Below are 27,393 nucleotides of genomic sequence, written 5' to 3'. Positions count from 1 at the left end.
TACACTTGGGTTATACTCCTATGATCCAAGTCTGATGCTCCTGAGCACATTGAAGCCTTGTGCACAAGATTGCAGAATGAGAAGAGCCTGAAGAATGATCGAATTCGAAGTGATCATGGTAAGCATGAAGAATGATCGAATTCGAAGTGATCATGGTAAAGAATTCGAGAACTCATATATGGAGTCCTTTTGTACGAGATCAGGTATATCTCAAGAATTCTCTGCTCCTATTACTCCTCAATAGAATGGTGTAGTAGAAAGAAAGAACAAGCTTATTCAAGAGATGGCTAGATTCATGTTGCACAACAAGGATGTGGCTAGAAACTTGTGGCGAGAAGCCGCTAACACCGCATGTCATACGGTTAATAGGGTGAATTTTAGACCCGGTCAAATGTGAAGTATTTCAAAATTTTTGGAAGTACTTGTTTCATTCTCACTCTCTCTCTCTCTTTGTGTCGGTGGTTGGGCCTCCACGCTAGTGTGTGGGATCGTGGGTCAGTGGATCGATGGATTGGGTTCTGTGGGTTTTTTTGTTGTTGTTGTTGTTGTTATTGTTGTTGCTGTGACCAGTGCTTAAAGGAAGAGGTAGGTATGGCTGAAGTGGGTCGTGGGTCTTGGGTCGTGGCTCTCTCAAGTCCGGTGTTGCTGGGTTTTGTTGGTCGTCGGAGATTGTCGGTGTTTAGGTCCGATTTTGCTAGGTTTGGGTCTAATTTTGCTAGGTTTTGTTGGTCATTGAAGATCTTCGGTGTTTGGGTCTGATTTTGCTAGGTTTTGTTGGTTGTTGAAGATTGTCGGTATTTGGGTCCGATTATGCTGGGCTTTTGTTGGTCATTTGTGGGTTTTGTTTTGGCGGTGGTGGGTGGTGGGTGATGGGCAGTGAGGCCTTACTTGTATAATCTTTGATTTGAATATAATTATCTTTATTTTGAATCAACTTTGAATAATTGGTGTGTGATTTTGATTTTTTGTGTGTTGCTCTAGATTCAGCATTGAGAGAGAGGCTGAATAAGATTATGGCTTCGGACTATTTCTCCACCTCGTTGGAAATGAAGGCTCCGGTGGAAGTTGCAACTGGAAGAGAGGTAAAAATTAGATAGAGGAGAGAGATGGGAGAGAATAGATATGATTTTGGGATATATTATTTTATTGTGTAGAAATATTATTTTAATGTGTTGTATTGTAAAATAAAATTTGAAATGCTAAGAATATTGTAAAATGGTATAGTATAATTGATAAAGTAGTTTTTTGAGATGGTAAAATAGGATAGGATACAATTTTCAGATGAGGATTCTCTAAGTAATGGTGGTTTAGAACTAATGTTACATGGCAGATCACAGATCAATTAACGTATGATGTACTCTACAAAAATTAGAACACGTTGCAATAGTAAATAAAAAATGCAAAAAATAAATAAAAAATTTATTTGTCTTTAACACACATGATGTTAGTGATCTAAGCATTCACATCCGGTCTTGCAAATGGTATATGTAGAGGAATTTTAGCATCAAAACATAATAGAAGCCCACTACCCGGTCTTGTACTAGTAAAAAATTTTGCAATAGTGCTACAGTACCATCTTACTTATATGACGGTACTGTAGCAAATGGCATAATATTAAATTCTTTTTTCTCTCACTCTGTCAGCCACATACTTCTTCCTTTCTTTTATTTTAATCTCTGATTCTCTCTCTTTCTTCACTCCTCACTCCCTCTCTCACATCTCTCTCTCATTCAAAACTTGCCACCGGAGCTAGGTTGGATTCGGAGTGGTCACGGCGTGGCGATTGGTGTGGTCACGACATGGGCACAGCGGATTCCAATGGGGTTGTCTCTCTGTCTCCCATGTCTCTCTCTCTTTCTCTCAGCATCTGTCTCTTCGTCTCCCATATCTCTTTCTCAGCAACTAGCTCACTCAAGCACCGTTGGCCACCATATTGCTAAGCAACGCCAAGCCCAGGCCGCCATTGGCCACTGTCTCACCCGGCGTGGATTGTGAGATCTCTCCGACGATTTTGCAGTGAGATCTCTCTAGCGTGGGTTTGTAGTAAGATATATCCGGTGATTGTGAGATCTTTGGTGTGGTGGTTGCTATGGGGTTGTTTTGATTTTGCAAGTTGTGTTGGTTGCTATGGTTGCTATGGATTTGTTGTGATTTTGCATGTTGATTTTGCCATGGTGGTTTCTATGGTTTTTTCCATGATCTTGTAGGTTTTTGCCGTGGGTGTAGCAGTAGTGGGGTGGTGGGGTCTGGATGGTGGTTATGTGGGGTTTTGGGTTTGTTCACGGCAGTGAGAGAGAGGTTGAGAAAGAGAGAGAGAGAAGGGTGGGGGGGGGGGAAGATATTGCTAAAATGTCTTGAGTACTTCACACTTGTGCCCTGGTAGGATTGTTCCTAGATGCATATACTTCGTGTATTTTGCATTGGTTGTGTGATTGGACAGGCAAGTAATCATAAGTGATTGCTTCGATGTACATGTTTGGATGAACATTTACTTGTCATATGTTCATTGGAGTCATTCTTTAATGATTGCCCTTGTTTGATCAAGTGTTTGTTTGCATTATATCTATTGTTTACGTGATCGCACTATGCTTGCTCTTGTTCATACCTTGTGTTCAACTTGTCATAAGCTTAAAGAAAGTTTTGTTTATGTGCTAGTGTTTCAGGTTACAGGTATAAACTGCAAGTGCTTCACAGTTTCTAGATTAGGTGTGAGTGAGTTTTGTCATTATTCTCAAACTCACGTTTAAGTTTAGAGTCTGTGGTTAGGGGTTTTGTCACGGAATAGCCAAATGGGGAGATTGTAAAGTTGTGATTTACAAATTCGTATTTTGTTGGCTTTTATTCTGTGCCAAAGTTGATTGTAATTATTTTCAATCTTGTGTACCCTGTATTTATTGTGGGATTTGATTGTAAGGGTTGTGTGCTAGAGAGAGAGAGTGTGAAGACTCAAGCAAGTGAAGACATAAGACTTCTCGTGGGTGTCTCGCGACTAAGCTTCCTGCGAAGTGAAGCATGTGCTTTGCACATGGCTGGAATGCGAAGAGTCTGTACAGATGGAGACAGCTGTGTCTCGCGAGTATCTCGCGGGTAAGGCCTTCCCGTGAGACACCCGCGAGACATTTTGTTTTGCCAGTTTGTACTGTCTGATACACACTTTCTGTATCCTCACTATATATACCCATATTACCCACAAATGTGAAGGAGAGCTGTTGAGAGAAAACCCTAGCTAAAACACTTGAGAGTTAGAAATTGTTTTACCAACAATTCTCTACACATTTGTTTGTGGAATTTCCTCATCTCCTACCTCTCCATTTCCATACCATTGAGAGGTCAATAGCCCAAACACTTACCACATCTTTTGAGAGTGTCTAGTGAGGTTTTGGTGCTGCTGGGAAACATTGGAAGAAGCCAAGGATGGCAGATACAACATAGAGCTTGTTGCGGGATCCGGAGAGCTAGACAAGATACGGTTCCGAGAAGCCTTGTTGGAGTAGGATCTTGGAGGGCTTAGGTACAGAGGGTAGATTAGGCTTGGAGGGTCTCTTGCTTACCCATGTATCCCAACTGATTGTCTAGTGGATCGATTATCACTTGGAGTGTGGCGGAGAAGTTTTTCGCCGAGTTCTTCGGTTTCCTCTTCGATAACACGTCTCGGTATTATCTTTGTTTGCATCTCTCTTCCCTTCTCTTTTTCATTTCATTTTACTGCTGTGTTGCTTTAAATATGGATTAGAGTAGCTCCCTTGCTTGTATGCTTGCTTTTACACTATTCCGCACTTAGTATTAAGTTAGTGTAAAATCAACCAAGCCGTAATTTGAATTGTTGGTCTAAACAAGCTTTTGTGTTTTTACACATTTCAAGCTTTCAATTGGTATTAGAGTGGGTACACTCGCTGTGGTTTAAATACCTAAGTGTGATCCTAGACCCTCTTGGCTTGCCATGGAAAGTGATATGGTAAAGACCAACATGAAGCATAGTGAAGGTGTTTGTGAAAATGACTCTATGAGCTGTGTTAAAAATTGTTCTAGTAATGAATTTTTAGAGTCATTCAAGTCAAAGAAACATGCTAGAATCTTTATACACATGCTGAAATTACTAGTTCATAAGAATCATGATATTCATAATAGCTTGTATGAGTCAAATTTCTTAATCGACAGATATAAGAAACGGAATAGACGTTTGTGTGACAAACTAGATTTTCTTAAAAGAAAGATTCACTCATCGATGTATGAAGTAAAGAAAAATGAGTCCTGCTTTGATGGTCAAGAATGCCTATCTCATGCTTGTCTTTTTGTTCATACCGCATTGAAAGTATTTAATTCATGTTTGTGGTATCTTGACAGTGGTTGTTCAAGACATATGACTGGAGACAAATCTTTTTTCAAAACTCTTAAAGAGAAGGAAGATGGCTTTGTGACATTTGGAGATGGTAGTCACTCACAAGTTCTTGGAAAGGGAACCGTGGATATTCCAGGACTACCTTTTGTTAACTGATGTGCTATACATTAAGGGATTGAAAGTGAACTTGCTGAGTATCACTCAGATTTGTGATGAAGACTTCTTAGTCCAATTCTCAAAGAAAGGATGTCTAATTCTAAATGAAAAAGGTGTTCAGGTTTTGAAGGGACTTAGGACCACCGACAACTGTTATGGGGTCATTCCCAAACCAAGCATAGCATGTCGAAGTGCTCGAGTGAATCTTTTGGAGTTGTGGCATCAAAGATTTGGACATGCTAATTATAAACAAGTGGCAAAAGTCTCAAAACTTGAAGCTGTGATTGGTTTACCAAAGTTTGGAAAAATTGAGAAGAACTTTTGTGGTCCATGTTAATTGGGAAAACAAACAAAGTCAAGCCATCTGAAAGTTAATGTAGTTGCTACTTCTCGCCCTTTGGAGTTAGTACATGTGGATCTAATGGGTCCAACAAGGACATAAAGCATGGGTGGAAAGCTATATTATGGTGGTTGTTGACGATTTCTCAAGATATTCTTGGGTGGAATTTCTTAAAGAGAAGTCGGAAGCATATGACAAGATGGAAAGACTATGCAAAAGGTTGCAGAATGAGAAGGGAGTTCCCATAGTTAAAATTAGAAGTGATCATGGGAAAGAATTTGAAAATGCAAAGTTTGAAGCATTCTGCAATGAACACGGCATCAAGAGGGAATTTTCAGCTCCGAAAACTCCACAACAGAATGGAGTGGTTGAAAGAAAGAACCAGGTGATTCAAGAAATGGAAAGAGTAATGTTACTCAACAAAAGCATTCCACAGAAGTTTTAGGCTGAAGTAGTGAATACTTTGTGTCACATTGGAAATGGGATTTACTTTCGGGCAGGAACAAAGAAGACATCATATGAAATTTGGAAAGGAAAGAAAAAAAGCCGAAGGTGAAATACTTTCGAGTATTTGGAAGCAAGTGTTATATTCTCAATGATAGGGAGAATCCTGGAAAATTTGATGCTAAGAGTGATGAAGGGATGTTCCTAGGGTACTCAACAAATAGTTGAGCATATAGGGTGTACAATAAGCGCACTAAGACGGTGATGGAATCAATAAATTTTGTCATTGATGACACTATCTCTGAAAAGGATATTGATGATGATGGTGATGAACCGGATCTTAAGAAAAATGAAGGTTATGACAACATGTCTCAAGGTGAGGATGTTGAGAAAGAATCACCTGACAAGGAGTTCACACCTCCTATATCAAGAAGGGAGACTAGATCAACTCAAGGACCGTCTAGTCCACTCACCCCTCCTGAAGTTCAACCTCCAATCTCTCGTGATGAGGAACCTTCCACCTCTAAAAGACCATTGTCAAGGGTAATTCTCAATCATCCCTCAAGTAATATCATTGGTGATTTAGATGATGGAATTCGGTTAAGAAAAGGAACTGCCTACAGTGCAAATCATGTGACATACAACTGCTATCTTGCTCAATTTGAACCAAAGAAAGTGGAGGAAGCTTTGAAGGATGAGAACTGGGTAGAATCCATGCACCAAGAGTTGCATCAATTTGTTAGAAATGATGTATGGGAGTTGGTACCAAGGCCCAAGGATACACACGTAATCGGCACCAAATGGATCTTCAAGAACAAGACTGATGAAGATGGTGAAATTGTCCGAAACAAGTCTAGATTGGTGGCTCAAGGATATATGCAAGTTGAAGGCATAGACTTTGATGAATCTTTTGCTGCAGTTGCAAGACTAGAGTCAATCCGAATTCTCCTTTCCATAGCATGCATTATGAACTTCAAGTTATATCAAATGGACGTAAAGAGTGCCTTCTTGAACGGGTTTTTAAACGAAGAAGTGTTTGTTAAGCAACCAAAGGGGTTTCAAGATCCTCACTTTCTAGAACATGTGTTAAGACTGAAGAAGACATTATATGGGCTGAAACAAGCACCAAGAGCTTGGTATGATCACCTCACCACATACCTTCTGGATCATGGTTTCAAGAGAGGTCAAGCCGATCGAACTTTATTTGTCAAAAGAAATGAGAAATTTCTCCTTGTTGCACAAGTTTATGTGGATGACATTGTATTTGGATCCACAATAGATCACCTAGCTCATGAATTCTCAGAAGAAATGAAAAGGGAGTTTGAGATGAGCATGTTGGGAGAGTTAAACTACTTCCTAGGGCTTTAAGTGAAGCAACGGGAAGATGGGATATTTATCTCTCAAGAAAAATATGCCAAAAATCTGGTAAAAAGATTCGGCCTAGACTCTAAGAAACACACTTCCACTCCCATGAGTTCTTCAACAAAACTGAGTTGTGATGCAGCAGGTGTAGAAGTGGATCCAACACTTTATCGAAGCATGATCGGTAGTATTCTCTATCTCACTGCTAACAGACCAGACATTGCTTTCAATGTAGGAGTATGTGCTCGATTTCAGGCAACACCCAAAGAGTCACACTTGACAGCAGTCAAACGAATTATCCACTACATAAATGGCACATCTAATTATGGAATTTGGTATTCAAGAGACTCAAATGAGTGCCTAGCTAGATATTTTGATGCTGACTGGGCCGGATGCATTGATGATAGGAAAAGCACTTCAGGTGTTTGCTTCTATCTTGGAAATAATTTAGTGTCATGGATAAGCAAAAAGCAAAATTCAATTTCTCTATCAACGGCTGAAGCTGAGTACATTGCAGTGGGGAGTTGTTGTGCACAATTATTATGGATGAAGAAGCTTCTACATGATTATGGAATCACTCAAGACACTATGTGTGTGTTCTATGACAATACGAGTGTGATAAATTTGTCCAAAAATCCAGTCCAACACTCAAAATTAAAGCATATCGAGATCCGGTATCATTTCATTCGTGATTTGGTGGAAGAAAAGACTGTGTATTTGGAGTTCATCAACACTGACAACCAGAAGGCAGACATTTTTACCAAACCTCTTGATGGTCCAAGGTTTGAGTCCTTGCATAAGACCATTGGTGTCGGTATCATTCCTTGAACTCTATCACTTCTGTGAACCTATTCTGCTCATTGTTGCTCATCCAATGCTTAGGTCTCACAGGCTTTGATATTAGCATTTTGTTTGGTTTATATATTTTTTTCTTTGGTTGATCTTACTTTTCCTGCTCTATTTTTGAGTGTGTTTAAAATTCAAAAACCCATAAAAATTGAAAAATCTTCAAAAAGTTTGATCGCTTGTCTTTGTGTATATCACATGTGAGTTTGGCCTAGTACCTTCATACTTATGGCGTAGTGCATTTACGAGCCTATCTTGTTCTGTATGCACATTAATCTTTGTGGGAGAAATCTTGAAATTTTTGTGTGATTGTTGTAAATAGATCTTCAAGCTTGTCATGAATGATTAGTCAATAATCTTAATGATATTGATACTTGCATAGACTTGTGCCTATATTTCTTCCCATTTTATTTTTTATGTTTTTGCTATAGAGCTCTCCAAATGTAAATCTCCAAATGAAAAGAGATATTGAGCTACAAAAGCCTGTCACATATACTAGTATTTGACTAGGAAAAAGGGAAAGCGACTTTTATATTAAAATGAAATGTGCTCAAAAGCCAAAGGCTAACTCTCATTGTCGAAATATCTAAAATTTCAAGCACCAATCTCAAAAAGAGATGAAATATCCACAAAAAAAAGGATCAACTGTAATGAATTATGCAGAAGCCAAATGAAAATCTTCTAAGAATTGTAGTCATTCTCTTATGGGAGGTCATGTATGCTCATTTCTATAATAGAGATAGACCACTTGATTTCGTACCAGTTGCGTATGACTTGTTTGAATTGATCATTAAAACTTCACTCTAGACTATAGACTATTCCACATTTGATACTCACACACAACACATGAGACTTTGTTCAAATAATGTCTATCTCATTTGTGTGATTGTACATGTTCAAATGTGATGTGTATGCTCAACATACTTGCTAATCAAACCCAAAAAGATTTTTGAGTGTTTTATATGTTTTTGAAAGTGATTTTGTACTTTCATGTTTCTAGTTTTTGTTCAACATGCATTTTTGTGTTTTTCATCAAAAACTGGTTCAGAGGTTGTTTCGCGAGAAGCTCGTGACTTAGAGCTTCCCGCAAAATGTGCTTGAAGGAAAACAAAAGTCATACAGAAACTCTCGCTATTGTCTCACGGGTATTTCGCAACTAACCTCTTCTCGCGAAATGGTTTTTAGGCAAAAAACTGGATTTTTCACAAAATCACATAGAAACTTTCACGACTGTCTTGCGACTAACAGCTTCTCGCGAAAGCATTTGTGCTTCAGTGGCTCTTTTCGCAACTGTTTCGCGACTTATTCGCTACTGCCTAACCTGCGAAAAACTCGTGTTTTTAGTTTTTATGTAGCAGATGTGACATCTTTTCAAAACTCATAACTTCCCCTCACATTGCCTCTCTCAAACCTGTCCCAACCCAAAATCAATTTTCTCTCAAACCCCATCAATTCCAAGCTTGTTTTCTGTGATTTTAACTTTAAGGTATGTTTTCTAAAACTTTTTCTTTTTGGTTTTTCATAGATTATGCAGAAAATTAGTTAGGGTTCTCAAAATTCGGGATTTTTCGAAAATGGGTTGGGGTTCTTAATTTTTGTGAAATTTTTTCCAAAATCTTGATTGGGCTAAGTCCCATTTACCGTTTTTGTATTTGTGTTGGCCCTTTGTGGCATTTTAAGGTTGTATTGAGGCATTCTTCACTGTGTTCATGCATTTTTCATCATCGTTGTGCACTGTTGCATGATAGGTGTTTGTCACAATGTCCAAGTGGCATTCTTGAGCTGAATTGGACTCAAGTGAGTTCCAATGATAGGTTTTTGTCTTGTCTAATCATGCTTACCATGTTTTGGTCTTTGTCTGTATGTTTCACACACTTTGCCCATGATGCAAACACTGTTATACTCACTTCACTCATGCATTGTGTGTCTATTTACATGGCTTATCACCTTTAACTTGTTGATTTGTTGTCTGTGTGCTCTGTGTTTCGTTTCTGTTCTGTGTTCATTTGTGCAGATGTTTCCATTTAAAAGCTCAGTTGTGAAAGGAGGCAGCAACAAAGGAAATGAGCATGTGATTGATGTTGATAATCTCTCTCCAAAGCCAAAGAGGACTTGATCACCAATAGGAATTTTTTATCAGAACTATTTCAGATCTTATGCTACATCTCAAAACTTTGAGAAGTACTTTATGGAAGCTCCACTGTTGGTTGAAAGAGCTGTTGACCAGCCATCTCTACATGACACCAATATTCCCATATGGTTTGCCACAAAGGATTGGAATTTTCTTCTATCAACTCTTGAAGATGCTTACGAGAACATGGTGAGAGAATTTTACACCAATGCCATTGTTGACGGAGAGGAGATCAAATATTGGGTTAGAGGAAAAAGATTCTCAGTGTCACCGATTTACTTGAAGGAAATCCTACACATCAACCGGCCAATACTCCCCATACCGCCGGTATATGATGAGCTAAATCCGGATGAAGAGATTCTTAGAGAAGCCTTAGGAAATAATTTGGAATTTCCTCAAATGGGAAGTCAATAAGTGTGGCATCTCTTTCTCCTGAACTAAGACTACTCACAACAATCATGTGTAGCAACCTCTACCCTCTGTCAAGCACTAGGTTCATGAATCTCGGTCGAGTACTATTCTTGCATGATTTAATCTCTGATGTCGAGATTGATGTGTGTTCTCATATCCTCCACATTCTGGCAAAAACAGTTGACCAAACTGCCTCAAGGAATTACATTCCTTTCTGTCGCCTTATCTCACGGATTTTGAAGCTCAAAGGTGTTTATCCCTCGGAAAATAAGCGCCCCTATCCAAGGCCAAGTCCAATTTCTATCTGCACTCTCCATGCAAGCACGAGTCACACTAAGAAGAATCCCAAGCAAGAAGGTCCTGCTACTCAAGGAAGCTCAAGTTCTACATCACATGTTTATGATGAATGGCTAGACAGCATCTTGGATACTCTCCAAGAGATTACTACCAAGATATCCGAACTAGATACCATCATGTACTCCCAACACAATCATTTTGACACCAAGTTCACATCTCTTCAGACTCAACTGGACCAAATTCAGAGAAAGCTAGAGGAACATGAAGACTAGCTATTCCATGACAAAAAAGGGGAGAAGGTGTTGTTGTTAGGGGGAGTGTAGTGATAGGGGGAGAAGAAGATAGTAACTAATGTTTGGTTTACTTGTGTTTATATTTAGCTTCTACAACTACTGGTTTATGTTTTTGTTTTTACTGCTTTTGTTTAAAACCTCAGCACATGATTTAGTTTATTTCAGTGTTTATTCAGTATATTATTTGTGACTTTCTCAATGCTTGTGTAGCATTCTCTTTGTACTTTTAGATATTGCTAAAATGTCTTGAGTACTTCACACTTATGCCCTGGTAGGATTGTTCCTAGATGCATATACTTCGTGTATTTTGCATTGGTTGTGTGATTGGACATGCAAGTAATCATAAGTGATTGCTTCGTTGTACATGTCTGGATGAACATTTACTTGTTATATGTTAATTGGAGTCATTCTTTAATGACTGCCCTTGTTTGATCAAGTGTTTTTTTGCATGATATCTATTGTTTACACGATCGCACTATGCTTGCTCTTATTCATACCTTATGTTCAACTTGTCATAAGCTTAAAGAAAGTTTTGTTTATGTGCGAGTGTTTCAGGTTACAAGTATAAACTGCAAGTGCTTCACAATTTCTAGATTAGGTGTGAGTGAGTTTTGCCATTGTTCTCAAACTCACGTTTAAGTCTTGAGTCTGTTGTTAGGGGTTTTGTCATGGAATAGCCAAAGAGGGAGATTGTAAAGTTGTGATTTACAAATTTGTATTTTGTTGGCTTTTATTCCGTACCAAATTTGATTGTAATTATTTCCAATCTTGTGTACCCTGTATTTATTGTGGAATTTGATTGTAAGGGTTGTGTGCTAGAGAGAGAGATAGTGTGAAGACTCAAGCAAGTAAAGACAGAAGACTTCTCACTGGTGTCTCGCGACTAAGCTTCCTGCAAAGTGAAGCATGTGCTTTGCACATGGCTGGAATGCGAAGAGTCTGTACAGATGGAGACAGCTGTGTCTCGCAAGTATCTCGCGGGTAAGGCCTTCCCGTGAGACACCCGCGAGACATTTTGTTCTGCCAGTTTGTACTGTCTGATACACACTTTCTGTATCCTCACTATATATACCCATATTACCCACAAATGTGAAGGAGAGCTGTTGAGAGAAAACCCTAGCTAAAACACTTGAGAGTTAGAAATTGTTTTACCAACAATTCTCTACACATTTGTTTGTGAAATTTCCTCATCTCCTACCTCTCCATTTCCATACCATTGAGAGGTCAATAGCCCAAACACTTACCACATCTTTTGAGAGTGTCTAGTGAGGTTTTGGTGCTGCTGGGAAACATTGGAAGAAGCCAAGGATGGCAGATACAACATAGAGCTTGTTGCGGGATCCGGAGAGCTAGACAAGATACGGTTCCGAGAAGCCTTGTTGGAGTAGGATCTTGGAGGGCTTAGGTACAGAGGGTAGATTAGGCTTGGAGGGTCTCTTGCTTACCCATGTATCCCAACTGATTGTTTAGTAGATCGATTACCGTTTGGAGGGCGACGGAGATGTTTTTCGCCGAGTTCTTCGGTTTCCTCTTCGATAACACGTCTCAGTGTTATCTGTGTTTGCATTTCTCTTCCCTACTCTTATTCATTTCATTTTACTGCTGTGTTGCTTTAAATATGGATTAGAGTAGCTCCCTTGCTTGTATGCTTGCTTTTACACTATTCCGCACTTAGTATTAAGTTAGTGTAAAATCAACCAAGCCGTAATTTGAATTGGAGGTCTAAACAAGCTCTTGTGTTTTTACACATTTCAAACTTTCAGTTGTGGACCATTTGTCTTCAAGAGGACATTTTGGACAGTAGTCAATTGAAGGTGCTCCGGTTTAGAAGTGCAAAAGAGAGTTTAGTTGACTTTATTAATGTGTGTGTGTATGTGTGTGTATATATATATATATGTGTGTGTGTGTGTGTGTTCAAGAGGACATTTTGGACAGTAGTCAATTGAAGGTGCTCCGGTTTAAAAGTGCAAAAGAGAGTTTAGTTGACTTTATTAATGTGTGTGTGTGTGTTCAAGAGGACATTTTGGACAGTAGTCAATTGTGTGTGTGTGTGTTCAAGAGGACATTTTGGACAGTAGTCAATTGAAGGTGCTCCGGTTTAAACGTGCAAAAGAGAGTTTAGTTGACTTTATTAATGTGTGTGTATATATATATATATATATATGTCTTCAAAAGGAAATTTTGGACAGTAGTCAATTGAAGGTGCTCCGGTTTAAAAGTGCAAAAGAGAGTTTAGTTGACTTTATTAATGTGTATATATATATATATATATATATATATATGGTTGCCTTTCTTGTTAATTATTGAGTACTTTAAAGTTAATACAATATTCACAGTGCTCCACGCATAATACATAGGAAAGTAATCACATGACAGTGGGAGATAATGGATAACAATCCATTGGATAGCAAGTGACCCATGTAATATGAATAACCATTGTCATTTTACACCCTGTAAGTTCATTTTCCTTGCATGGATTTATGATTTATTTATGATTTATCATCTTGAAATGCATACCTTACCTACACCAAGTATCTGCCTTCTCCGGTTTGAGCTAGCCGGTTCATTTGAGTGCTGATGCATACTACTCAAACCACAACCTATTGAGAATTTCTAGACTGATATATGTTGAGTTATGTAGAGCCTAGTTTGTGTTTGATTTGGATTGTGACTTCATCCGATATAAAAGCGATACATGATTAATTTTTTAGCCCATTGAAAATCCATTGTGTAGGATATAAATACCACTGTTTCAAATTAAGGTTAGTTATGTTGTTTGAAAAAGAAAAGCTATACTACTGCATCTTGTATTTTTCCCTGTAATTAGTAAATCACTGCAACTTCGTGGATGCAGGCAAATTATTGAACCAGGTAATTTTTTATAGTGTGTAATTGCAATGTCTTTGTATTATTTTTCTATCTATTTTTGCATCTCACAGATTTAGGGTTGGGGTTTGAGTGAGAGCACTGGCTGAGGAAACAGGAAAGGATACAGTTCTATGATACAAACTTTGGATTCTAGAGGATGCAATTTGAGGGTTACCTGTATGGGAAAAAGTTACATGAATCTTTTTTGGGTGAGCAACCAGAAGGCATGGATGATAATGATTGGAAACTAGTACTTCTTGACAAACTAGGGGTTATTTGATTAACAATGTCTAGATCGATTATACATAATGTTGTAAAGGATAAGACCACAATTGGTCTGATGGCAACCTTATCTAATATGTATGAAAAGTTGTCGATAAACAACAAAATGCATCTAAATGCCTTCCAATTTTTTTGTATCGTTTGATTGCCTTGTGTATGTTATTTATTTTTATTTTTTTTATATCTATTTTCGTCTCTCAAATATTTACAAATTCGTGTATATTACCAACAGCATATTACTAGTTATTATAGATAAACTAGTGAAAATAAATAAATAAATTATATTAATTCTCTGACCTTGATGCTAGGGTTCTAGTTCTACCACCCTTCATTACCCTTTTGTCTATGCTAGGATTGTGTTCTCAATTGACAATGTTGGATATTATTCTATACCATCGTTTATGTTATCTTCGGTCTTCTTTGAGCACCAATTAGCGATTTTTTCCGGTTCAATTATATAATACATTTTGACATTTTGTTATGAGCTAATCAAAATCTCTTTCTGTGCACTTAGACCCATCATGAAAACGATATATTTTCTTCTTTCCCCATTCATTATTTTTTAAGTTGTAACTTGTGAAAGTAATGCACTTTTAGCACGCTCCTTTCAATAGCATTATCCCCAAATTGGCATAAAAATTGCAACACTTATATTATTTAGGAAAACAAATTATTAATCATAAAACCATATATTATTTAGGAAAACATATATTTTTTTTGGGAGAAAGTTTCAACTTATGGCGTCCGCTTTAAATGATGCTCTGTATCATCAGACCAAGACACCAGTTGGTTTTTGGTGTAGGCAAGAATTGAATCCCAAATCTTTTATTTAACTATCAAAAACTTGACCAGTTAAGCTAATTGAAACCCACATAAAAACAAATTATTAATCATAAAACCATACGCGTTGCCGCGTTGGTACTACATTCATAATATTAAACAGCCACGTTCACCGTCATTATATATAGAATACTTCTCTCCTCCATGAAGAACTCGGAGCCAAACTTCCTGGTTGTATTACATGCACACATGAAACATAGAAATTTATTCATTGTTTTATAAGGATAAATTACACTTTTTCATTCTAATTTATAAGACCATTTTCAATGTCCCTCGTAAACTTTAAATTTGAGCAATCAACCCCCATATGAGACCAGTTAATGTTTGATCAATTTTCGTTATACTTAACCTTAAATTTTATTTTCTTATAATATTATCATATGATTACTCCTATATATATATATTTTTTAATGATCATATATGTGATAAATATGACAGAAATTAGCAAAAATTTAATGGTAAGATCGAGAACATTAAAACTTAACCTTAATTAGAAAGTTGATTGCTCAAATTTAAATTTTTAAAAAAGACATTAGGACTGACCTCATAGTTTAGAGTCATGAAAAAGTATAAGTCAATACCCAAATTTATTACTACATAAGAGAATTAATGCTTCTCTGGAAAGAGATACCGATGAGTACCTCCAGCTCCCATTGAAGTTCATTACTTTTGATGTTTATAATGATGCTTTGCATCAGGACCTCCTGGAATCTCTCGTGCGGGGTCCCGATGTGGGGTTGTATCTTCACTTTGCGAATCATAGTTCAGCATTTCCTTAGCATCTTGGACCAATGCTAGCAATGACCTGAATTGATTGCTTCCCTCTATGTTAGGCTTAAGGGGGCGAGTTTCGGACCTCAAAAACAAAAGCAATATGAGTGTAAGGCAAATGCAAAATCTCAACCTACGCATTTTTAATGTCTAGGTTTCAAAATTGCTAGGCTTGCTTGTAGAGACCCAATCTAGACGGTGTTATATATATATAAAAGATATACGGATACCATTGTTATAAAAAAATACAAGTGGGTAGATTCAAAAAGGAAAAAAACAAATCAATTTGCACAGGCCTAAGAGCACTATATATCTGCCGGATGCATAAAAATTAAGGGAAAAATTAACTAATACTCTAAGAGCATGCACTGATTTATGAGCCTTTTTTTAATAAATTTTTTTTATAGAGAAAAAATAACTGATTTTTATTTTACAATTTTTTTATATTTTACATAAAAATTGTTTCAAAACTTTCTTAAAATAATCCATTAATAAATGTTTTAAGGGCAACCCGTCAACCCGGGCTAAAAAAAAATGGTCAACATTTTGGATGCAACACTAATGTGATGCCATTAGACTAAAAAAGGAGCAAGATATTCCTAGGATATTCTAAGCCAATGAAAATTTTCTCTTAAATACGGTTCATTTTTAGTTTATTCAGCTCCAGTGCGCCAAGTGGTCTATCTTGTTAACGTACATGTCACGTTGGGTTAAAAGAAATGGCTTAGGGTGGTCTACGTAGCCTCCTCTAAATATAATCTTCTCAGTCTTACTCTGCAACCAGTGTCCCTGCAGCTTATTGGCTGTACGATGTTTGAAATCAATGTTTGCTCACAGGATTGGTCGGCAGTGCCCTCCTACTTTCGTCCCAAAGTGCTTAATCTTTTTGTTTTTTAAGCTGAACTTTGGCTTCGTATTTGCTACCAAAAGTGAAATGCAGGACACGAAATTCGGTGGAACGAAATTAATATTAATCATGATGAGAACTAGAAAAAAAAATTGGTGAAAAAATGTTCGAACCTTTTTAGCCTAAAAGAGATTGAAAAGACAGTAAACGAGGCGCTACGTCTCCGTTTGCACATGAGAATGAGTCCCTCACTGTGTCAATAGGTATACTAGTCCAGTCGAAGTCATGCATGGCCAACTCTTTAGGGAGCCTTTAGATCTTACCTGCTCATCTCCACCACATGTTAAGTCATCTGATCTGAGTCAATAGGAGCGTATGAACGCCATGTCAATGAATTGTATCCAATGATCTATAAACACTTTTTTTTTTCTTTTTTCTTTTTTGCGCTGAATAATCTATAAACACTTTCAAGGTTATAATGATCAATAAAAAATTCAGGTTGATTAACATCATGGAATTTGAAGCAGGGACTTGTCATGATTCAATTTAGGCTTGAGCGATTTTTGTCTAAGATCATAAAGAGATTTCAAACCTGTAGTGTTGGACCATTCAAAATATTGAAACGGGTTAGCCAAATGCATATGGTATTGGCCTTCCTCATGATTATGGTATGAGCTCTACTTTTAATATAGAGAATCTAATCGCGTATAAAGATCCAGAATTTATCCATGATACCCCTTTTGTTTTACCTTCATGTGACCCTGCTGAAATCTCCATCCTTAGACCCCTCAATATTTTATTTGCACATAAGGAACATACCATGGTGCTCTTTTGGATGAACAGATTGTTTCTACAATGGATGGACAGGTCCAAAACTACTTAGTCTATTGGAAGCTTCCAAAGTTTAGTTGCACTTGGATTTACAATAAGGAGCAGCAACATTCAGATCCTAACTTCCTCAAGTCCTACCATAACCGCCATGCAAGAGCTACACTCAATGGAGTCTAGTTTCTTCCACCTCGGGAGGGTTCATTTGGGCACAAGATAAGTCTTGCTATTAATTGGGCCTAAAGATCTAAGCTCTATCTCTTAATTAATAAGGATTTTATTTTAAGCAATTTGATACATTCATTTCCTCTTTGGATTTGGAATTTAATTTCTTTTTTTGCAAGAAAAGTTTTGGAAATCTACTTAAAAACCCATGGTTTCCGTTTTGTAAGACGGTTTTTAAGTGAATAATAGAATTCCTTTTGGTTTATGGTATAGCTAGTGCAAACTCCATCCAACTTTAGGCGCCGACTCCTAGCAGACTTTTCCTTTGCCTATTATTGATACCAAGCAACCTTAGGTGTCTTCTTCTAGGTATTTTCCTTTATTTTCCTGTAAAATTGTTTTCGTATGTCCTGCACCAGGGTTGATCTCAGCAGATAGCATAAGCTGCAATGAACATTTCATTATTTCTTATGTTTCTCTGGCATCCTCCAATCATTTGGCAATTATTTTAAAAACCTCGGCTGATCCTACTTATACCAGAAGTAGAAGACAATTTAAATTTGATGAAGCTCGGTTCCCACACTTGGATATTGAAGATGTCATTAAAAAGATAGAGCTTGAGTACAGTAAGGGGTTTCTAATAAAATCTAAAACTTGAAGGTGCTAGCGTTGGAGAATTTGCTCTCAATGATCAAAAAAGGTAAGATCAATGAGGATAGAAATTAATTGTTTACTGGAGCAATAGGATTACATTGAGACAAAAATTCCAAGTCAAAAGATTCAAAGAGCGTGATCGAAATACAAAGTTATGATAAATGCTAGAATTACAAATTATTTTATAACATTTTTTTTTTTTTTTATAAATGTTTATGTGTTGAGTGATTATTGGTAAATAAAAAAGTGGTGTTAGTGGTAGAACCAGGTAAGAACTATTAAGAATTGACCACATCAACCATTTGTATAAATATTGTAAAATAGTTTGTAATTATAGCATTACTCAAAAGTTATTTCATGCAAGGGCTTCTCAAAGGAAAAGGACTAATCATATTCAGTCTATTTAGGTCAATGTGGGTGTATGAAAAGATTCGGAAAGTGTTAGAGTTATATTTTTCATGTGTTGGTATATCCTTTGATAAAACACACTTTACTTATAATTCAATAATTCTAAGTGATATAGAATATCACAAAGTATGTTTAACAAACAAGTAAAGTGATATTATTGAAGACATGTAGATTACATTAAAAAAAGTGAAGAGAAGCTAAAAAAATGAACCTCAACAGTAGCTCGATACTAGCTTTTATTGAGGATAAAAGAAGAATCTTGATACCTCTCGATCTATCAAGTTTCGCAAATCTAGAAATCTTAGATCTATTTTTCGTCTCATGATGACTTGGATTACTAGGGTTTCATTCACTAAACTTCAAACGGATATAAAAGCTTTATTTTAAAGTCATCATAAGACACAGTGACTCAATTAGAGAGCTCATACATTATTAGTGAAGCTACTACGCTCTTATGTGCCTTAAGGTTTTGTAACCAATTGAGTGTTTCTAGATCTTCAAAGTGTATTGAAGTGAAGAATTTTATATCCAACAACAAACATCAATGGCTAGGAGTTAGTCACATACTAAGATCTATACAAAGGAAGAATTCTCTACAAAATCAAGTCCAATCGGGGATCAGTGTAAAGGTTCACTTGTAAATTAGTATTTTGGGATAGTCTAAGATAGTGATAAGATTTCTTATATTTGTAATTGCTTGAATTATGATTAGTGATTCTTGGGAGTGGTGACCTGAAAATCACTCAGTGAGATTTTTTTCTTGTGAGAGATTTTCCCCATTGGTCAACTTGTGAGATGTTTTGACCTAAAAATCATCATGTCAAGTTTATTTTCTATTACACTTTAGTTTATTTGGTGATTTTTTTATACCTCCACGATTTGTATGTGATTTGACATAATTAATCAACTTGGATAATTGAAGTAATTAACTAGAGTCAATCTATAACCCAACAGAAAGCATGGTTACATGTAATTTGATCTAATTAAACAGTTTGGGTAATTGAAGTAATTAATTGGAGTTAATCTATAACCCAATAAAAAGCATGGTAGAAGAGGTGGCTATTAATTATTTAAATTAAATATACTCTTTCTCTAACCAAGAGAATCTACCATATTAGGTACCAGTTCAATTTAGTTAGAAAAATGAAATATTTCAATAGTGTTCTATATTAATGTATGGTTTCGGGATAATCAATACATATATTGATCATTTTACAAAGACAGCAATTCAAAATGAAATAAAATAAAATAAAACAAAATAAGAGTTTAAATTCAATTCGATTAGGGAGTAAGAGAGTGGTTTCACACCCTCCAATCTCAACATGCCACGTCAGCAGTTCACAAAGAATAGGTAGTATTACACACAATCAATCCTCATTAACCCACCAAATCACAAAACTTATCCTCTCTCTCTCTAAAACTACACCTCCATGGATGATTTGAACACACACACACACACACATATGTATACACCCATAAACTGTATAGTAAAGGTTTAGTGACCTTGGCCTTAGGGTTTTCCCATATGGTAAGAAGAAGAGAGGAATCTTAGAAGATTTCAAAAACTATATATTTCGTACACTTATGGTACAAAAATTATTTTGTTAAATCTAAAAATATACTAATTGTCTATTTAAAATTGTAAATAACGTGATAGACTGTATACCTTTAGATTTGTAAAATCTATTATAACTCATGAAATGAAATGGAAAATATTTTAAATGAAATAGATCCTTGTTGAAGGTTTTCTCTTGATTAAAAAAAAAAAAAAAAAAAGACCTTTAAAAGAAGAGTAATTTGATAGTTTTTTTTTTTTTTTTTTTTTTTTTTTTTTTTTTTTTTTTTTTTTTTTTTTTTTTTTTTTTTTTTTTCCGTTGAAAAGCTACCCATGTTGAAAACTATATAAGAGCGCTTGATGTTTTTTGCCGACCCACATACATTCTTGTGTTTCCTGTGTGTTCTTATTAATTTACTTGCCTTTATTGAATTTATTCAAATCTTTAAGTTCTATTACACAGCAAATGGTATCAAAGCTTCCAAGAGCTTGTATAAAATTTATTTTCTCAACGTTCTTGTTAGTATAAATTCTCTTGTTTTAAATATAAAATGACAAATAATAATGGGTTTTAATCCTCACTTTTTATTTAGTTAGTAGGTGATATAGTAGTTTCTTATTAAAACAAAATGAGATTTTAAAAAAAAAATACTGAAAGCAAACCAAACCCAATTCTCAAAATCTACAACTCTTCAAATTTGAAATTCTTAGCTACTGGTCAACCCTAATTGGATTTGGAGTGGACCATTTGTGTTCAAAAGGACATTTTGGACGGTAGTCGGTGGAATGTATTCCAGTTTAAAAGTGAAAAAGGGAGTTTGTTCTTTTCTCTTTTTCTTTTTATATGAAAAAAAAAAAAAAAAAAAAAAATTGTTCAATTGACTTTATTAATGAAAGGATATATCATGGTTGTCTTTTCTTTTATTGAGTACAATAAAGTTTAAACATTCATAGTGCTATTCGCATAATACATATGAAAGTAATCATATGACAGTGCGAGGTATGGATAATTTGGATAACATTCCTTTGCATAGTGACCATCATAAAATGAACATACTTGCAGTTCTAGTATTTACTAAGCAGAAAAACAGATGAACACGAGTACAGGGCATACTGAAACATGCAGAAAGCTTATATAAAATTATAGTAATTTCTCAGCTCTTGATGCTAGGGTTCTAGTTCTACCACTCTTCATTAGGCGAAAATGGCCAAATACCATGTTTGGGCGAAATATTTAGCATTCTACCACTGTTTGCAAAATATTTAGTAATCTACCACTATTCTATAACTCAAGTTCATGAAACTCGAATTTTACATGTAACTTGAGTTTCCCAAAATCAAGTTCCTTAAAAATGTGCCATGGTGACACTGTTGATCTGGCATTAGGCTAAATATTTCGCAAAACAGTGGTAAATTGCTAAATATTTCGCAAAACATTGATAAATTGCTAAATATTTCGCAAATAATGGTAGATTACTATGTCTATGCTAGGTATTTCACAAATAATGGTAGATTGCTAAATATTTCACCCAAACATGTTATTTGGCTATTTTGGCCCTCTTCATTATCCTTTTGAAAATCTGATTCTACTATGTCTATGCTAGGACTGTATTCGCAGTTGAGAATGATGGATATTATCCTGTACGTACCATTGTCTATGTTATCCTTAGTCTTCCTAAAGCACCACTTAGCTATATTTTTTTTGCGGTTCTATTATATAAAAACATTTTGACATTTCGTTATGAGCTAATCAAAATCTCTTTCCATGTGCTTAGGGGGCATGTGGTTTGCTATAATATGCCCATAATGTGATGCACATTACGATAATGTGACATTAAAGTTTTTGGTTTTTTTTTTTTTTTAACATTACCATAATCTAAAAGTACAAAATATATCACATCACCTTAATCTTATTAACTTCATAAACAATGTAATGATGTATTTTCGTATTGAGATTACGTTAATGTAAGATTACAATAATATAATATTACGATATAATGTAACATCACGGTGAACCAAACGCCCCCTTTGACCACATCATGAAAGCGATATTTTCTACTTTCCGCTTACTTTATCGCTTTGGAAAGCAATGCACGTTTAGTATTCTCCTTTCAATAGCCTTATCCCCAATTTGGCATAAAAATTGCAACACTTATATTATTCGTCTCTAAAACGTTGATACCACATTCATCAAATCAAAAAGCCACGTTAGCATCATTATATATAGAATACTTCTCTCCTCCAAGAAAAACTCATAGCCAAACTTTCCGATCATAGTACATGCACACCATGAAACATAAAAATTTATTCATTGTTTACAAGGATAAATTACACTTTTCATTCTAATTTGTAAGACCATTTTCAATGTCCGTCCTAAACATTAAATTTGAGCAATCAACTTTCTAACTATGTTTAAGTTATAATGTCCTCTTACCATTAAAACTTTGCTAATTTCTGTCATATCTCACATGATCATAATTAAACAAAATAAGTGAGTAATAATCATATGATAATACTATAAGCAAATAAATTTCAAGGTTAAGTATAACGAAAATCGGTCAAACTTTAAATGTTGGGGATATTTCAACTGATTTTATAGTTTGGGAGTTGATTGCTCAAAATTAAATTTAAAAAAAGACATTAAAACCTGACCTTACAGTTTAGAGTATGAGAAAAGATAGTTTACCCAATATTATTATTACATAAGATACTTCTTTTAGAATGAGACACTGATAAGTATCTCTACCTCTTATAGAAGTTATTTACTTTTGATGTTTATAATGATGTTTTGGATCAGGACCTCCTGGAATCTCTCTTGTGGGGTCATACCGATGTGGGATTGTATCTTCATATTGCAAATCATAGTTCAGCATTTCCTTAGCACCTTGGACTAATGCTGCCAATAATAACCTGGATCGATTGCTCCCCTTCATGTTTGGATTAAGAGGGCGAGTTTCGGACCTCAAAAACAAAAGCAATATGAGTGTGAGGCACAAGTAAAATCTCAACCATTGCATTCTGAATCTCTAGGTTGCAAAATTGCAAGGCTAGCTTGTAGAGACCCAATCTGAACTGGATTATATATATACTGATCGATACCATTGTTATATTAATGCAAGTGGGTGAAATGGAACTTCCAATGACACAATTGAATAGACTCAACTCACTCAATTCGTACCTAAAACCACTATATATAATGCAGTCACATAAAAAACAAATAATGACCAGATTGGATGTAACACTAATGTAATGCCATTAGACTAAAAATTCACTTAAGAGATTCCTAAAGGATTTTCTAAGCCAATGAAAATTTTCTCTTCAATATGGTTCCTTTTTGTATATTCAGCGTCAGTGCTCCAAGTTATTGATAATGCTAACATACATATCACGTTGGATTGAAAGAATGCATGGGGCGGCCCACTTAGCTATTCCTCAATATATAATATTCTCATTCTTCCACTGTAAACGCAGTGTACCTGCAGCTTATTGGCTTAACGATCCTCGAAATCTAATCATCCACTGCAACCACAGTGTCCTTCCTACTTTAATTTCGTCACAAAGTGCTTAGTCCATGCACTTCCCTTTGAACTTTGGTTTCATATTTATTTGCTACCAAAAGTGAAATGAAGGCCACCAAATTTGGTGGAACAAAATCAATATTAATCATGATAAGATCATAAGAACTAGAGCACACACTACTGACTGTAATGGAATAAATCAACTTCGGGTTTCAACATTAGTCTGAGTTCATCCTTAGAATTCACAAGACTCGAAGAACATTGTCGGTAAATTGACTAAGAACTTGTGCTCACAAAATATGTGAAAATTTGATCTCGTAAGAGTCTAAAGAAAACATGCACAATACTTTTTTTTTTTTTAATGAAATTGAAACAAAACTATTAGCTTTTGGTTGTAAATCTCGAATCCACGACAAGTTATTTGAATCCACAAGATGATAAATCTAGAATCCACCAAATAAACAACAGAGAAAAACTCTGTATTTTATTTATTAATTTGAATAATAGTATGAATACCTCTAGAGGCAACCTAGCATATAAATACTGAAAAGACAAAATCCTAGGACAACTAGGAAGATGTCCAAGACTCCAATTTGGTTAAACAACATTAAAGGAACCTATAATTAGGGGAATAATAACTTTAAACTTAAAATAATGAAAAATACATGAAAATAAAAAAAAATAAAAAATAAAATTGTAGATTCTATCTACATCAGATCCCTCCACATTAAAAAAAAAAAAAAAAAAAAACCTTTTCCTCAAGTTGATGGTTGAGATCTGAAATCTTCCATGCCAAGCAAACAAAGGAATACTTGAGTCTCTCGATCTTCTTTCCAAACTTGCAACTCATCAGTTGAGGAAACAAATTAACTTGAGATTCCCTTTTCTTAGCCTTCATGCAATTGACAATATTCACCAAATAAGAGTCAACAACCACATCAAATCTTTCAACCCAATAAATTTAACAAACTTTGGTGCATCGCCCATTGCAAGAATAATAAGATCCTGAGATTTGTAAACATGACTTCGTTAAGATCTTGGACAATATTTTCTACAATTTCTTCTCCATTATATTTTTCTTCACTGCAATACTCATAAATTGCCCCAAGAACATCCATCTTTTCTTCTTTGACTTTAAAACAATTTTCAAGCAAATAATCTTCGCAAATTTTTTTTACTTATGATGGTAAAAGTTGATCTTTTTCAATCACTTCAAAATTTTCCTTAGAAATTCGTTGCATCTTGTCAACCTTCAAATCCTCTTCTTTTCTTGACACATGAATTTGGCTATAATAATTTTGGTTTTGTAGTTGGCCTTTCAAGTTTTGAACATATTGCTTTTGTTTGTTTTTATACCCCTTAAAACACAACCGGATTAACCTAGTTAATTAGCCAAGTGATTACTTAGTCAAATTATCAGATCTAGGTTAACAAAAATATATCATATTATTGTAAAGTGCGGAAAATAAAGAACACAACAATTTGATAACCTAGGAAAACCAAATCAATAAAAAACCTAGGAAGGATTTAACCTAGCTATCCTCAAGGTAAACCGAATCCACTATGAAAGAATTGAAGTTTACATAATAGCGACTTCGACCACTAACATCCTTTTACTATCTCGAGTAGGAAACTTTCTACCACGACCACGTGACAGCTCTAAGACCACGACCACGTGACAGCTCTAAGTCCACGAACTACTTTTTTCTTGGATTCACAACAAGTACAAGCACTCCCGCTTATGTATCTTTAAGCTCTTGAAGCAGCAATTGAATTGATCACCAAACTCTTGACATCAATCTTAAGATTGGAAATCCTAAGTGTATGTGAAGGCAAACACCTCTAGATCTCACAAAAGATTCACACACACAGCATAAAGAGCAATCCCAAAACGTGACTAGGGTTTTCCCTTTTATACTTAAGACAAAATATAAGACCCTACATGTCAAACAAGCTTGGGCAGAGTTGGAAATTCTGCAAAAAAAAACAATCTACACGAATTTCGATTGATCAAGCCAGGCAGATTTACACAGTAAATCCTATAGTAACTCGATTCCAACTTTATATAAAAACACATACTTTGAGCTAGTCTAAACAAGACTAAAAACATTTAGATCATGATTTGTCAACATTACAAAATGAAGTTCTAATGCATTAATTCCTAATTCCTTAGAACCTAACAAACTCCTCCTTTGGCAATCCGTGACAAAACACAAACTAAACAAATTGCTCAAAGTTACATAAAAACAGCCCATTACAAAAATATTTCCCATCATAACAAATTCAACCTAACTACCATCTATTAATTGCAAGTGTAGACAGTAGCACGACTAAATCAACCTGTATATTCCTGTAACACTTAACAAACACATAAATGCATGTGTGGAAAATACAAGTAAAATAAACTAAATTCTTGATTTCACATAACATAAAAAATAAAGACATATATCATGAATAACCTCATAAATATAAATCAATAAACAATGTGAAACAAGAAACATATATCATCAATGTATCTCCCCCTATCATGAGCAACCCAATCAAAAACAAAAATACATCATGAGCCAAAAAATGTAAATACAGAATGAAGCATCTAGATACAATCTAAAGTCTCCACAGCTCCAAAACATAAAAAATCTCCCCTTAACAAAAAAATCTCCCCTACATATGTACTCCCCCTTTTTGTGACAAATTGCCAAAGGGCACTCACTCATCATCAAAAGGAGGTGGCGGAGGCGACCGTCTAAAATGCTTCAAATCTACTCGCAAGGCATGAAGCTCATCAAGCATGTCCACCAAAAGCTAACCATGAGCCGCCTGAACGGTCATGATAGTCATCAACGTACAATGAATGTCTGAATCATCCAATGTAGAAGGCAGGGGAACAGCAGCAGCAGCAGGATCAATAGACTCCTCAACCGTAGTATCACCTGTAGAAGATGGAGGAGGAGAGGCGACACCAGAAGACTCAATTCTAGGGCGTTTAGAGCTTGCTCTCATCTGAGTAGCCCTTTGCCTAAGAAAGGTGGCACCGATAGAAGCGATAATATGAACAGGCTCAAATGCCGAAAACTCAGCTAAACTTAGATGTAACAAAATCTGGTGAATAAAAACGGGGAAGAAAAGGTGGAACTACTTCGATGAACCTTAATCAAAGAACGAATAAAAAGAAGAGGAAAGCTCATAGGAGCATCAGAGACAAGGGCATACAAAAACGCACATCTCTCCAAAGGAATGGTGTGCAGATGAAAGATAGGCCAAATTGAATGGCAAGAAATCCGAAAGAAAAGATAGTGAATCTCGGTCAACTAGTGAGAGATGATCTGAGGGTCAGAACCCCACTAGATAGTAGTACCAGTAATAAATGACATAATGTCATCAAGGGGCAGAGACTCATCATACGGATAGATAGGATGCTGGACCAAAGGTGCCCCTAGAGCAGCAGCCACTACCGAAGGAGTAATGGTGTACTCATCACCCCCTATCCAAGTTCTCACAAGATTGTTGGAATCATAGGAGTGGATAGAGAGGTTCGAGTAGAACTCTCTGATCAAGGTAGCCGGAGGAGGATGATCAACATCCAACAAGGGTAACCAGCCCCTACAGTCAAAGTGTCTCCTAATCTCACCATCTAGCTTGTCTAACAAAACTTTTCACTTAGCCCAAATGTTCCTACGAAGGTTCAGCTTTTCATAAGCTTCCTGGTTTTCCTCACTCAAGAACCTCTCACTATCAAAGGTGGGGGAAGAAGTACAGGTGGATTTCCTATTAGCTCTAATCTTCCTAGACATGATGCTAAAGAGCAGAAGGACAGACACAGAAGAGAAGGAAAAAATAGAAAAACCAAGGGCAGATTGCAAGTTAGCACAAAACAATATAGAAATTACAATTCTATATGATGCATGAAAAATATCAACACATGATGCATGCTCTAATGCAGTGAGAATAAGTTCAATTTTACTCCAAGATCACAAAATTGGCTCGAGCATAGAGTTTACATCAAAAACCCCAAAATTTGAAAAACCCATTTTCACAAAA

The sequence above is a fragment of the Quercus lobata genome, chromosome 5 (genome assembly GCF_001633185.2).
Source record: "Quercus lobata isolate SW786 chromosome 5, ValleyOak3.0 Primary Assembly, whole genome shotgun sequence".
NCBI lineage: Eukaryota > Viridiplantae > Streptophyta > Magnoliopsida > Fagales > Fagaceae > Quercus > Quercus lobata.
The sequence above is the reverse complement of the archived record's forward strand: the minus strand, read 5'-3'. Positions refer to the sequence as shown.